General features: G+C 46.4%; 1 protein-coding gene across 6 annotated transcripts in view; it reads left to right on the top strand.

Moving 5' to 3' along the window:
• TMCC3 (transmembrane and coiled-coil domain family 3) overlaps positions 1-15,058 on the top strand; it is a 286,569-nt gene that overhangs the window by 105,746 nt on the left and 165,765 nt on the right. For 2 of the 6 annotated variants that reach the window (XM_069584212.1, XM_069584215.1), the window contains exon 1: positions 7,630-7,724. The exons of the other annotated variants lie outside the window; for them this stretch is intronic. The gene's annotated coding sequence lies outside the window, so the exon portion shown is untranslated. Of the gene's footprint in view, positions 1-7,629; positions 7,725-15,058 lie in introns of those variants that run through there. 6 annotated transcript variants of the gene reach the window in all.

Below are 15,058 nucleotides of genomic sequence, written 5' to 3'. Positions count from 1 at the left end.
TCCAGGCAAAAATACTGGAATGGGTTGCCATGCCCTCCTCCAGGGGATTGTCCCGACCCAGGGATTGAACTTGCATCTCCTGCATTGGCAGACGGATTCTTTACCACTGAGCTGCCAGGGAAGCCTGTTTCTGAATACACACTCTCTAAAATCTCTTTTTTGTTTTGTACTCATAACTGTCCAATTAATAAACTTTTTAAAAACCTTTTTTAAATACTAAAGAAATGCATTGTCATAAAAATGTAAATATAGAGAAGGTGAGAGAATGAGATTCCCTCTCCTCACCCCTCTCCCTCCCCTACCAGCTCTCATAGGCCTAATATGGCTTGTTGTGTATCTTTTCTGACTTTTCCTATTCATATACAAATGAAGTATGTATAAAATTATGTATATAAAAATAAGATCGCGCTACTCTGTAACTTGCCTTTTAAAAACAATATGCTATTTGTAAGTTTTGTTTTATATTTTCATGGTTATGTTCTGGTGTACTTCCTGCTTTATTTAAAGAATCCCCTCTCGATGGACACTTAAGTCATTTCCAGTGTCATCTTATTATATACGGTGATGTGGTAAACCTCTTTTTACACAGACCTTTGTGTGTGTTTCCTGACATTCATCTCAGTGGAAGAGGAACATCTGAGTGGAGGGGTCTACACATTTTATTAAAAAAAATATTTATTTTGTTTGGCTCTGCCACTTCTTAGCTGTGGCAAGTGGGATCTTCAATCTTTGTTGTGGTATGTGGGATCGAGTTCCCTGACCAGGGGTTGAACCCAGGCCCCCTGCATGGGGAGCAGAGAGTCTTAGCCACTGGACTACCAGGGAAGTTCCTGCACATTTTAAAAACTGACAGATATTCGCAGATTGCTCTCTAAAAGGGCTGTACTTACCCCAGTTTACACTCTCACTGGCAAACTATCACTCAGTTCTTGTCTCACCTGAAGTACTACTTTCTTGGGGAAGCCTGACTTGTCACTTTTACCTCCAGGTGGTGTGGGGTGCCATCCTTTCTTCTCCTGGGTCCCATCAAAGTTCTGATTCTTTGCTGAATTTTGGCACTCACCCCTGTATTTGAATGTTAGATAATCAGTCATATCGTTCCATCATTGAGCTCTCTATTTTTCCTGTAAAGTTTTTATTTCCCCTAATTTCTAAAGTCACCCACATGCCCTATATAAAATCCCAACATTATGGAAATATCTTACATTAAGAAAATACAGAAAGATCTTTGTTTGTTCTAGATAGTCCATTTATAAATCTGTGTTTCTCATTAGCACTGAGAGCATGTACCATACTGATTCATGCAACTGTCTCACTTGCAAGCCTGAATTCTTTGAGGGGAAGGGGCCGTATCTTTTCATTTTTGTGCCCCAGCACTTAATGTGGTACATAGTGCATCTCAGTAAATGTTTGTCACCTGAAAGGATTGGTTGAGGGGAAGGTGTAAGATAAGCCTCAGAAAACATGCCAAGTTACTTAGGTGCGTGTTTTTGCTTCAGTTCAGTTCAGTCGCTCAGTCGTGTCTGACTCTTCGTGACCCCATGGACTGCAGCGCTCCATGCCTCCCTGTCCATCACCAACTCCCGGAGTTTACTCAGAATCATGTCCATTGAGTCAGTGATGCCATCCAACCATCTCATCCTCTGTCGTCTCCTTCTCCTCCTGCCTTCAATCTTTCCCAGCACCGGGGTCTTTTCAGATGAGTCAGTTCTTTGCATCAGGTGGCCAAAGTATGGGAGTTTCAGCTTCAGCATCAGTCCTTCCAATGAATATTCAGGACTGATTAACCAGTCCTTTAGGATGGACTGTTTTTTTGCTTAGCCTTCTTTAGAAAGCATGGCTTTGAATGGATTCCTCCCATAGTACTAGGCCCTTAACAGAATCTTTAATTCTGATGAAACTCACCCTTTTCTAGAGGATTTGGTTTCTTAGCCCTCAGGACCTATTGAGTTCTTTAACAAAGCAAACGCAGTAGCCTGGGAAGCAGTTATTAGTGGAGGGAGATTGGTTTAACCAAGGTGATTTGTTGCTATGTGTGTGTAATAGCCACTGGCTCTGTGCTTGTGAAGTCAGTATTCCCTACACTCTGCTGAGCCAGGCAGTCTGGTGAAATAAGAAGTGAGGCCAGGCCTTGTACAAATTCCAAAATCTAATTGCAACCACAATAATAACTACCATATACTGAATGTTTTCCATGTCATTTCATCCTCGTAAAAACCCTATGAGGAAAGTATTGTTTCCTCCAGGTTCCAGATGATATTCAGCCTCAGGGATATAAACTTTCCAAGGTCATACAGCTCTTAAGTGGCAGTGTGTGATTTTGAATCTGAGTCTTTTTGTTAATAAACCATCTTTACTCCTTTTTTTTTTTGGGGGGGGGGCCTCTTTCCTTGTCCCCAGATGCCCAAAATGATCTTTCTGCTGTGAAACAGGAAAAGCAGATGATTTTGATAGAAAAGCTTGGAGTCTTTTTGTTCACTGAAAACACTCTTTGAATCCTTGAGAAAACACTTCATCTTTAACTTTGCTTTTTTTTTTTTTTAACACTCCTCTTCTAAAATCATGGACCCTTGGAGATGAAAGGAATCAAGTCCTCAGCTCACACACTTTTGGGAGAGGAGCAGGCAATGGCTGACTTGTTACCCATCCTTACCATCGTGGTAGAAAATCTTCCAAACTTTGCTGTGTGCATGAAAAGCCTGGAGTTGCTTTGGATTTATCTGGGTGCAGAGGTAGAGTTTCACAGAATTAATCATCAGAGGTAAACTCTAAACTAGGGCTGGAACATAAGGATAGGCTTGTGCATAGACCCTATGAGGACACGCAAATTGCCTCAAAGCCACGTTCCTTCAAAGAGTCTAAATGAGATCTTGCAGATGTCTTTTTGACTGTATCCATCCCATCCCAAATGGTCCAGCATTTCTTTGATTTTTACTGATGTGTAGGAAAGGAGATATATGTCCAGCATCAGTTATCTGAAATTTTAAAGGAAATTCTTTGCTTATTACGTCTTACATTGCATCAGAACCCCAGTGGGGCTGGGGTTGCACTCTGTGATCAGACATGTTGATATATCTGTGGTATGACTTACAGCTAGAAGGGAAGACTATAAATATGTGTGTTACTTGGGGTCAGATTTTTGTTACCAAGGGATTGATTTACACACACTTAGAAAAAAGCTTTCGTATTTTCAGAACTTTCTGGGTCTCAGAATTAAAGGTAAAAATGTGTGGGCCTAAAAATGTGTCCTCCCTCTTTGCTCTGATAGAAGTTGAAGTTACAGGGCACCCACATAATATCCGATAGAGGGTGTTGTTATTCAGTTCTTTATTTGCTAAGTTGTGTCCGACTCTTTGTGACCCCATGGACTGCAGCACGCCAGGCTTCCCTGTCCCTCACTATGTACTGCAGGAGGGAATGGCAAGCCACTCCAGTATTCTCGCCACGAGAACCCCAGGCCCTTTGTTAAAAGCAAAGCAAGCCTTGTTTCAAGGGGGCATCTGCCTTTCTGACCTTTAGGGGGCTGCTTGGCACCTTTCTTGTGTGTGTGTCTGTGTCCTTTCTCTGTGTGTGTGCTTAGTCCCACACGTGACAGGTCCCAGGGGTGCGGAATTCCCTCAGGCTGCTCCCCCTGACCCCCGCTCCAACCAGTTCCTCAGCCACATTCCCTTCCTGTCTCCCGAGGGAACCTGAACAGCCGGTCTCCACCCTTGCCTTTGTGAGGACCATCACACCTCACACTACTCAGCAGGCTGCTTTTCTCGAAGCCACATACTCCGTAAGCCTTTGTTCCTTGGTTCGGGGAGCCTTCACCATGGCAACCAATTTGGCTCATCTCAGTCCATTCCCAGGTGGTCTCTGAGGCTTTGCCCACGCGGTGCCACGCTGAAAAATGCAGCCTGGCCCACGAGATTGCTTTCATGTTTTAATTGCTTATTTTGGCTTATGGCACAGGCCCAGGGATTTTTCTGCAGAGGGATGGGTTTCACCATGCCTGGTGGCCAGGCTGCTGTCTCTCACCATTCTCGGTGTGAGCCACACGCACTTCTTACACCCATGGTGATGCCTCACAGTTTCTAAAGCCTTTCTGAGATTAGGAGAGGCCAAAGCCAGATGGTTCGACACACTCTTGTTGCTGCTCCTGCTCTGGTTCCTTGTGGCCGCTTACATTCTGTTTAGCAAATGCTTTTCCAGTTTGTGGGCTCCATCAAGCTATGAGTGTCTTCAGAAACTATTTATACCCTAAAGTCTCTCTCTGTTGCTGCTAGTGGCTGGAGTTTGACAGCTGGTACCATCAGCTTCTCCCGGCACCTGATGTATCAGAGTGCAGTATTCATGCCAGGTGGCTCTTGGGCCAAGAGTCTTCAGTCATCCAATGACTTAAATTGCCAAGGCAGCAATGTCTGGTTAGACCTCAGGATTTACAACCTGTTCCCAGGCTCTCAAATTCTTGCTGACACAGGTTTTATTCTCATAACCACCCAGAACTGCGAGGTGTGTAAATCTTTGAACTTTTCTGCAGAATTCATTTCTCTGCCTTGAACAAGAGCTCAGCCCACGGGACATGGGCTTTAGGGAACCCGTGAACTTGTGGACATTGTGGGCACTGTTTTCTATGGACACGAGTGTGGACATTTGTTGAAGAGAGGCTTACATGGGTTCTTAGCATCCTATTCTAAAACAGTGTGTCCTCCGGAAAATGATTTAGTCTTCTGAGCCTCTGAGAAATGAGAATAAGAGGTCTCACCCCATTCATTTGCATGAGGAGACAATGACAAAATGTATATAAACTGCCTGGTACGGTGCCCATAAGCATTCAGTAAGTGTTGTTTAGTCTCTGAGTCATGTCCAACTCTTTTGCAACTCATGGACTGTAGCCCACCAGACTCCTCTGTGTGGGGGATTTCCCAGGCAAGAATGGGTTGTCATTTCCTCTTCAGGGTATCTTCCCAACCCAGGGATTGAATCTAAGTCTCCTGCATTGGCAGGTGGATTCTTTACCACTGAGCCACCGGGGAGCCCTTCAGTAAATGCTGGCGATCACTATTCATCTGTGATCCTCAAAAAGTTAAAATTATGTGGCTGCTTTTTATCTGTTGGAATTAAGTACAGATGTATAATCAGTAATGATTATCAACATTCTTACAGCCCTTCATGCTGTACCAAGAATCTTTGCAATACTGCCTCACCTGATTTTCACAACATCCTTGTGAATGGTGGGAGAGACTGCGTAATTATCCCCTCCCACAGATAAGGAAACTGAGGCTCAAGGGAGACTAGACCACTTGGCTAATCGGGCTCAGAAAAATGACTTCTGCTCGGGTCTATCAATCAAACAGACTGTTAGACAAATGGTTACAATACAGAGTGTGATGAGTACCTTGACCCTTGAAGTCCAGAAAGTTAAGGTCATCAAGAGGGTCAGGGAAGGCTCCTGGAATAAGTGACTTTTAATCTGAGCCTTTACACAGAGGTGGGAATAGGCCAGGTGGAGAGTGGGCTGCGGAGTGTTGTCTATAGAGGCGGAAGCACAAGCTAGTTCCTGGAGGCAGGGGTACCTCTCGGGATGGGCGCTTTGTGGCAGAAGGGGATGGAGATGAGGCGAAAGAGCAGTTTTTGCATCCCGCCTTGTGGCTCAGCTGGTGAAGAATCTGCCTGCAATGCGGGAGACCTGGGTTTGATCCCTGGGTTGGGAGAATCCCCTGGAGAAGGGAACGGCTACCCACTCCAGTATTCTGGCCTGGAGAATTCCGTGGACTGTATAGTCCATGGGGTCGCAAAGAGTCAGACACAGCTGAGCGACTTTCACTTCACTTTACTTCCAAAAGATGAATGACTGAAGAAAGAGGAAAGGAGTAGAGCAGAGAGTTACATTTGGATTTATAGGCATGCCTACAAACCATGCAGCTACGTAGACTAATTCTGAGGAAGACAGACAGCGTGGGGATGTGTTTGGTATATTAGGTGAGGAGGAGCGTGTATAAAACTACCCATATGCCGTGATTTTAGCTGTGTAGAAGTGACTCTACCAAGGACCAAGACTCAGAAGTTAAGTTGAAGAAAGAGAGTAACTCTTTTGTTGAGTTGATATTTTAGGGTTTATTTTTTGGCCATGCCACGCAGCGTGTGGGATCCCAGTTCCCCAACCAGGGACCAAACCCCCTGGACCATCAGGGAAGTCCCGAGATGGTATATGTTTGAAACTCACTGTGTTATTTTTTGGGTTTTATTTTAGTTGTTTGTTGCTCCCAGTACTTGGCCTGGGGGATCCAGGCTCCAGCATTCATTCCGCTGGGCCTCTAGCCTCTTTAGTCTTGCCTGATTGATTCATTCATTCATTTTGTGCCTTTGCGTGCTTAAGGAAGTCCCAGTTATGTCTGTGTCTGTCCCTGGATAGGTCAGTATTCAGAGAGCTCAGAGCCCCCTTTCTCTGTGTCTAGACAAGATTACTTGCTCTCCCTTGCTCTCACGGCACCTGTAACTAATACTCCCCTTTTCTTTCTGTGAGGAAAAAGAAAAGGCAGTGGCAGTCAGTGAACCAGGTGGCCCTTTCCACTATCCAGGCGGAATGAAGCAGGGAGACTAAGTAACTGGAGAGGTGACGATTGAAATAACCGGGTATCAGGCAGAAATGTCCATTTGACCCAGCGTGTTACTGTTTGGAGTGTGGTGCTTTTGGAAAATTGCCTGGTTCCTACTAAGTTTTTCGCAGGCATCAAAGGCATTTGCTGAGTTTGTTTTTAAGCAGTTACTTGGAAGGTTTCCCTCTCGTGCAGGTCAGTGAGAAAAAAATCAGCGTGATGCTGTGAGCATGTACATCCACAAGCAGCCTTTACCCACTGGTACTCTTTACACATTCTGTGCATTTCTGAGGTTCTGTCCCTTCCAAAGGCAGCTTCAGGGCACAGGGACAGTTAAAAATGGTGTTTAAGATTTGATACATGGTGTCTGCTTTCAAGTGCTCCCAACACACATACAGTGTGGGGGAGAATATGAAATAAGGGTGAGGGGCATATGGTTTCTTAACGCTGTTCCCTTCACCTGTTTATGCTTTTGTTTGTTTGTTTGTTTGTTTAGCTGCACTGGGTCTTCGTCGAGGCGTTGTAACTTGCAGGGCTTCTCTCTAGCTGTGGTGCGCAGGTTCCTCTTGGCGTGGAGCATGGACTCTAGGGCTCACGAGCGTCAGTAGTTGCGTTGTGCAGGCTTAGGTGCCCTATGACATGTGGGATCTTTGCTCCCCGCCCAGGGATTGAACCCCCATGCTCTGCGTTGGAAGGCAGATTCTTAACCACTGGACCATCAGGGAAAGTCCCTTGTTTGGTAGCACTTAAAAGACTGGTCACAAAGTACTTACTGGAAACAAACGTGAAAGCCCTAGTGAGAGTGCACCCTCTGATGCCCCCGGGGACAGCGAGCCGCAGATGCCATGGCCCTCTTTGGACCCTAGAGTGAATGGGAGCTGAGGAAGCAGGGGAAGCAAGGTGCCCAGAGGTGGCAGCTGTCCATGGGCATGGACCTCGTTAGAATATATAACACAAAAAGGATAATCTTGTGCATTTTAGAAAACCAGAAAGAAATACTCCAGAATTCTACTCCCGCATGATTTATTTTATTGTTTTATATTTTCAGGATAATACAGAATTAAACGAAGTCTCTCTAAGTCTCTGTCATCCCTTAAGAACCCTGAAGCTCTGATGATGGGATTACATGGAAGTGAAACTTGAGTAAGTGATGAGGAGCTGGGGCCAAGTCCCACATCCAGGTAGAGGCGGAGCTTGGCCAGGTGCCAGGTGCGCACGTCCATGGCGTTACCCGGAAAACAAAACAAAACATCGTTTTCGTTCTGGACCCTTTTCAAAATGAGCATGGTCTTTTCTAACCAGCCACGTCCCAGGTTCCTCATTTCCCTTCTGTGTTGTGCTTGGCGTGCCCTGACGGGCTGCTGTCTTCCCACATTCAAATTGTTGACACCTAAGGAGTACGTGTTCCCTGCATGGTCGTCAGTGAGTCACTTGTCAGTTGGTATTGAACACATCTGTATTGTCAGACACTGTGTTAGGTACCAGGAATGTAATGGTGAGCAAGACACAGTCCTTGACTTGAACAGTTTACACAGGCTGCAGAGGAAAAAAAAATAAAAATAAACAAGCACTTACAACACAGAGGTCCCTGCCTTGATGAGCACAGGCTTGGGAGCATGGCCGTGGGGGAGGGGGGAGCACTGACCTGGCTTTGGGGATGTGGATTGGGGGTGGGGGGGTTGTTCCAGGGGAGTTTCTATCAGGAAGCTGTTCCAAGCAAGCATCTGAAAAAGCTATTAACTAGGAAGAGGAGTGCAAAAAGGTGAGGGAAAGCTTTCCAGGCAGAGGAAATAATTACAACCTTTCCCAGAGCATGGCTGAGGGCTGCAGGATATTAATGTTGGATTTACTCTTACCACTTATATTTGCAAAGAAAGTGTAACTTATTTTTCTAGAGTGAACTCAGGCTTCATTTGAGCTCCTTGGGTAGCAGAGGAAAACCAAATCTTATTCTAATCCGATAGCTTCGTCTCCTCCAACGACTAAAATCGGCCGTCTAGGTAATTTGGTTTTGCCTGGAGGTCTCTGTCTTTCACAGCCCTATCCCCACTCCAGCTCCTCCTCAAAACGGCCCCTGAGAAGAGCAGGAAGCGTGGTTTGTATGGCTGGTAGTAGCCAGTGGCCGGAATGAGCAGACCACATGCTGAGTCTTAGATTCCCTGTTTGTGCCCAACTGGGACTGTTCCCTGGAGGGTAGTGGCTGAAATGCCTCCAGTGCCACCTGACTTCTCAGGGTGGCTTGTTGGCAGCAACCAGCGGGGGCTGTAGCGCTCGTCATTCACCACTAGCCTCCAAATCCCTGCCGCTGCCAGTCCATCAGCCCGCAAACACAACAGGTGGAAAAAAGCATAATGATACATTTTAACATTACTCCTATTTATTGTCTTTGTACACCCAGCATTTGGCTAAGTTTCCGGCTATGGAAGTTTGGTGCCTCAATTAATATATATTAGCTCCCCGTTCTCTTCCTTCTGGTCCACTTTCTCCCCTCCTCCCTTGAAGAGAGGACAGGCGGGAAGAAGATCCTTATGGACTCAGAAGTGACATTTGAGAGGTAAGACCTTTGGTACTCAAACAGTATGGGATTTTAAGAATAAAGTGGAAGAAACCTGTCCACATCCTCTAAACTTACTGAAACTCTATGCATTATCAGTAAAGGCCAACAATAAAGTTGTTATTACGATTGGTATTTGTAGAGTGCATTGCAGTAATTTCCACAGAAGAGTGCCTGACTCATTGTACACACGCAGTGAATTGTTGCTGCTATTAGTTCTCATTTTATTTAATTTCTGCACTGTCCCTCCTTGGTAGATGAAGGTATGATCCTTTCACAGAGGAGGAAACTGAGGCTCAGATAAATCAAGTTGCCCTAGAGCGCAGTGTCGTAAGTGGGAGGGAGCTTGTGAATCTAGGTCTTCCTGCTTCAGCTCCTTCTTCAGTTGCCTTGGTTGCTCCTCCGTATCTGTCTCCCAGCCACTCTGGTTCACGTACAGAGTCTCAAGGTGAGACAGGATTTCCATCTTTCAACCAGCCCAAAGGGAAATTGTTAAATTCTAAGACATAATCTTCCTTAAGGCTTAAGCACAACGGTGCCACATGGGAGCAAACTAATTAGCTTTTGATTTTATCCTTCAGGTAAATTTAGAGGCAAATAAAAAGTATGAGCATCTTTAAAGGATTGTCTTCAGATTTTAATGTTAGATCCTATGTATGCACACACAAACACCTGATAAGCTATTTTAGTTGGTATCGATGAGAATGGAATGAATGAGCCTCATTATCTTTAGGCTCAGTCAGAGCTTTCTACATTGATTTAGAAGATAATGAATGCACAGTTTGAACCATTTCTAATTCCAGCAAACAAACTAACTTAAAGAAACCCTGCATCCTTTCAATTCAGTCGCTCAGTTGTGTCCGTCTCTTTGTGACCCCGTGGACTGTAGCATGCCAGGCTTCCCTGTCCGTCACCAACTCCTGGAGCTTGCTCAAACTCATGTCCATTGAGTCAGTGATACCTCCCAACCATCTCATCCTCTGTCGTTTCCTTCTCCTCCTGCCTTCAGTCTTTTCCAGCATCAGGGTCTTTTCCATTGAGTCCTTCAGTTCAGTTCAGTTCAGTCGCTCAGTCGTGTCCGACTCTTTGCGACCCCATGAACCACAGCACGCCAGGCCACCCTGTCCATCACCAACTCCCGGAGTCCACCCAAACCCATGTCCATCGAGTTGGTGATACCATCCAACCATCTCATCCTCTGTCATCCCCTTCTCCTCCTGCCCTCAATCTTTCCCAGCATCAGGGTCTTTTCAGATGAGTCAGCTCTTCGCATCACGTGGCCAAAGTATTGGAGTTTCAGCTTCAACATCAGTCCTTCCAGTGAACACCCAGAACTGATCTCCTTTAGGATGGACTGGTTGGATCTCCTCGCAGTGCAAGTGACTCTCAAGAGTCTTCTTCAACACCACAGTTCAAAAGGATCAGTTCTTCAGAGCTCACCTTTCTTCACAGTCCAACTCTCACATCCACACATGACTACTGGAAAAACCATAGCCTTGACTAGATGGACCTTTGTTGGCAAAGTAATGTCTGCTTTTTAATATGCTGTCTAGGTTGGTCATAACTTTCCTTCCAAGGAGTAAGCGTCTTTTAATTTCATGGTTGCACTCACCATCTGCAGTGATTTTGGAGCCCCCCAAAATAAAGTCAGCCACTGTGTCCACTGTTTCCCCATCTATTTCCCATGAACTGATGGGACCAGATGCCATGATCTTCGTTTTCCGAATGTTGAGCTTTAGGCCAACTTCTTCACTCTCCTCTTTCATTTTCATCAAGAGGCTTTTTAGTTATTCTTCACTTTCTGCCATAAGGGTGGTGTCATCTGCATATCTGAGTTATTGATATTTCTCCCAGCAATCTTAATTCCAGCGTCTTCGAGCCCAGCGTTTTTTATGATATACTCTGCATATAAGTTAAATAAGCAGGGTGACAATATACAGCCTTGACGTATTCCTTTTCCTATTTGGAACCAGTCTGCTGTTCCATGTCCAGTTCTAACTGTACTTCCTGACTAACTGTGCTTCTTGACCTGCATACAGATTTCTCAAGAGGCAGATCAGGTGGTCTGGTATTCCTATCTCTTTCAGAATTTTCCACAGTTTATTGTGATCCACACAGTTAAAGGCTTTGGCATAGTCAAGAAAGCAGAAATAGATGTTTTTCTGGAACTCTCTTGCTTTTTCCATGATCCAGCGGATGTTGGCAATTTAATCTCTGGTTCCTCTGCCTTTTCTAAAACCAGCTTGAACATCTGGAAGTTCATGGGTCACATATTGCTGAAGCCTGGCTTGGAGAATTTTAAGCATTACTTTACTAGCATGTGAGATGAGTGCAATTGTGCAGTGGTTTGAGCATTCTTTGGCATTGCCTTTCTTTGGGATTGGAATGAAAACTGACCTTTTCCAGTCCTGTGGCCACTGCTGAGTTTTCCAAATTCTCTGGCATATTGAGTGCAGCACTTTCACAGCGTCATCTTTCAGGATTTGAAATAGCTCCACTGGAATTCCATCACCTCCACTAGCTTTGTTCGTAGTGATGCTTCCTAGGGCCCACTTGACTTTACAATCCAGGATGTCTGGCTCTAGGTGAGTGATCACACCATCGTGATTATCTGGGTCATGAAGATCTTTTTTGTACAGTTCTTCTGTGTATTCTTGCCATCTCTTCTTAATATCTTCTGCTTCTGTTAGTCCATACCATTTCTGTCCTTTATTGAGCCTTCCTCAGCGATCAATGCAAAGAAATAGAGGAAAGCAATAGAATGGGAAAGACTAGAGATTTCTTCAAGAAAATTAGAGATACCAAGGGAACATTTGATTGAGTCCTTGGCAGTCTGCAAATAGGTCATTAGGAGTTTCCCTTGTAGCTCAGTTGGTAAAGAATCTGCCTGCAATGCAGGAGTGAAAGTGAAAGTGAAATTGCTCAGTCGTGTCTGACTCTTTGCGACCCCATGGACTGTAGCCCATCAGGCTCCTCCGTCCATGGGATTTTCCAGGCAAGAGCGCTGGAGTGGATTGCCATTTCCTTCTCCTGGGGATCTTCCTGACCCAGGAATCGAACTCGGGTCTCCCGCATTGCAGGCAGACGCTTTACCGTCTGAGCCACCAGGGAAGCAATGCGGGAGACCCAGGTTCAATTCTTGTGTCTGGAAGATCCCATGGAGAAGGAAATGGCAACCACTCCAATATTCTTGCCTGGAGAACCCAACGGACAGAGAATCCTGGCAGGCTACAGTCCATGAGGTTGCAAACAGCCAGATACGACTTATTGACTAAACCACCACCAAATAGTTCATTAGTGTTGACCATGACTGTGCAGAAAGCAAAATCAAGCAAACCTTTTGACCTGAATATGGAAAGCAAGACCTTTCTCCGGACGCTCAGTAGAAAGACAGCCAGCCCAGGAGCCAGGGACTCTGGCAGGAGGAGGGTTAATCATTTAGCACTTTTCTGCTATGACTTTACTGTGTTCACTACCCAGATGGATTCCAAAGAAGTGTGCAGATTATAATTCATGCTGGCTGTGGCTTTGACCTCTGTGGGCAAGTCTCCCTCCTGAGCAGGGAGCATCTGACCGTGGAAAGACACACCCCAGCCTAAGGTTAAATCCTTGTTGTCCCTGCCCTACTATATTGGCCATTTCCTGTTCTGATTGCTAATCTTTAGCGAAGTGCCCAAACCACCCACCCTTGGGCCCAGGCAAGGGAGACCAGCTGATATGTGGTGTGTGTGTTGGGGTAATGGCCCTCCAGCAGTCCAGATTTTGAAGGGGCCTCCATGGAGTGTTTGAGAGGGTCAGCTGAGCCTGGCAGTTTGGGGAACGTGGGCCACTTATGACCCCTTAAAGCCGAGGCTTGGCTGAATCATTTAGTTTTCCTGAGCCCAGCTTCATCAGCCTCCAAAGCCAGACCTCTAGTCCTGCCCTGCCCACCTCAGGAGGAGGAAGTGGTAACACTTGGTAAATGTTTGCGATTTAAAGCCCGATTAACGTTAAGTTGTTTCTAAAAGGTCAAGTGCTATTTACTGAGGTACCCAGAGGAATAGAATTGATGGAGACAGGAGGTGGTGTGGCGGTTACAGGTGGGTGAGAGGAGCTGGGAATGGGACTTAAGTGTTTAATGGGTACAGAGGTTCAGTTTGGGAAGAGGAAAAGTTCTGGGAATTGATAGTGGTGACGTTTGCACAGCAATATAAATGTACTTCATGCCGTTGAACTGGACACTCAAATGGCTAATTTTATATTCTATACATTTTACCACACTAAAAAAAAAAAAAGAAAACTTAAGTTGTCTTAATGTTCCTACACCGACATTCATCCAAGCCAGCCTCGAGGAGCAGCCTTCCTGCTACCAGACCCCAGGCTCCCTTTTCAGACTTCCATGCCGCCTCCCTCCTCCAAGTACACTGGTTGAGCAGACGTTACTGGAGATGGTCAGGTCTGTCCTCAACCCCCACTTGTGCCAGGCTCTGCTCTAGGCCCCCGATGGACGGAGGTAAAAGGATGAGTGCCTCCAGCCTGGAGAGGGACTCAGACTGCACGCAGGCTGACTTCCCAGACAGTGTGGGAAGGGCTGAGACAGGCTGGCCAGGCTGCTGCGGGAGGGCAGGAAGGCTTTGCAGGGTCCTGAAGGATGTGCCAGTGCCAGAGTTAACCAGACCAGGAGACTGGCAGGGGCATGGCCATCCCCTGCCTTTGCCTGAACACTCCATTTATTTCCTGCTTCTCTGCATTTGCTGGTGCTCCTCCTTCAGCTAGAGCGCACTCTTTCCCTTCTTTCCCCCTGAAAAGCCTCCTAATGTTTCAAGTGCCAGCCCAGATGCCACCTCCCTTCTGGAAGCATTCCCTAAACCCAGCCCCAGTTCATCTCCCCTCCTCTGGAACTGGCACGGCGGCCTCTTCCGTCTCCATCAGGCATGTATTTCACTCTGTCAGGCGATACAGCCATTTGTATTTCTGCGTCTCTCATTGGATATAGACTGGGATTATTCCAAGTAAGAGAAACCAGCTGGAATTCACCTTAGCACAACAGTCATTTATCAGAACACGGACCGGGACACTGTGTTCCTGCTCTCCTCCCCCCTCAGCCAGCTTCACAGTCCCCGTGGCGGAGCGATGGCACTCCAGGCTTCTACACTGCTTGGGGCAATGATCGCCTCTCGACCCGGTAGCTGTGGTGGGGGAGCAGGATCGCACTCACACTGGGCATGGGTCAAAGCCCGTGTGTGCTGAGGGGGAGCAGCCTTGAGCTGCTGGTGTGAGCTCCACTCTGCAGTGGTGGGCCCTGCAGGCCACTCAGGCCTTCCAGCTCCTCCCTGGGCATCCCGCCTTGCTTCCCTGCTCCCTGCCCCGCCTCCTCTGTGGCTCCCTTCCTACGCTGCTGACCATCTCTTCCCTCTCTGATTTGTAGATCCCTGCTGTTAGTGTTTTTTCTTTTTCCTGTGATTTCACTGATGCATCTTCCTATTTCACTCGTTTTCTTTCCACAAGTCAGTTCATCTACAGTTTGATTGCTATTCGTTTGCATGCACGTTTAGTTACTGTCAGATCTGAGGGCCTGACCCGTCTGTTCTACTGTCTCGGGGTATATCTTCAGGAGATGTCCCACCATATGCACAGAGGCGCAGGGGCCATCTACCTGTCACCCCCATTCACCTGCCACCCCTGCATTTTCCATGGCTCTGAATGGTATCAACTCTCCCCTGTCAAATCTGGGAGCCGCTGTGATGCTTTCCTGTCCTGTACCAAATGAACCCAGGCTGGTGTCAAGCCCATTCCCTTAATGCCTCTCAGATCTGGCGGTTGCCATGGCCGTAATCAGGCCTACATCATTTGTTACTAATTTGTAAGTGGCCTCTTATGCCACCTGCAATTTGTTCCCTATAGTGCAGCCCATGTGATCTTTCTAAATAAAACATCTGAGTAT

This window comes from Ovis canadensis, chromosome 3 (genome assembly GCF_042477335.2).
Source record: "Ovis canadensis isolate MfBH-ARS-UI-01 breed Bighorn chromosome 3, ARS-UI_OviCan_v2, whole genome shotgun sequence".
Lineage (NCBI taxonomy): Eukaryota > Metazoa > Chordata > Mammalia > Artiodactyla > Bovidae > Ovis > Ovis canadensis.
The sequence above is the reverse complement of the archived record's forward strand: the minus strand, read 5'-3'. Positions and strand labels throughout refer to the sequence as shown.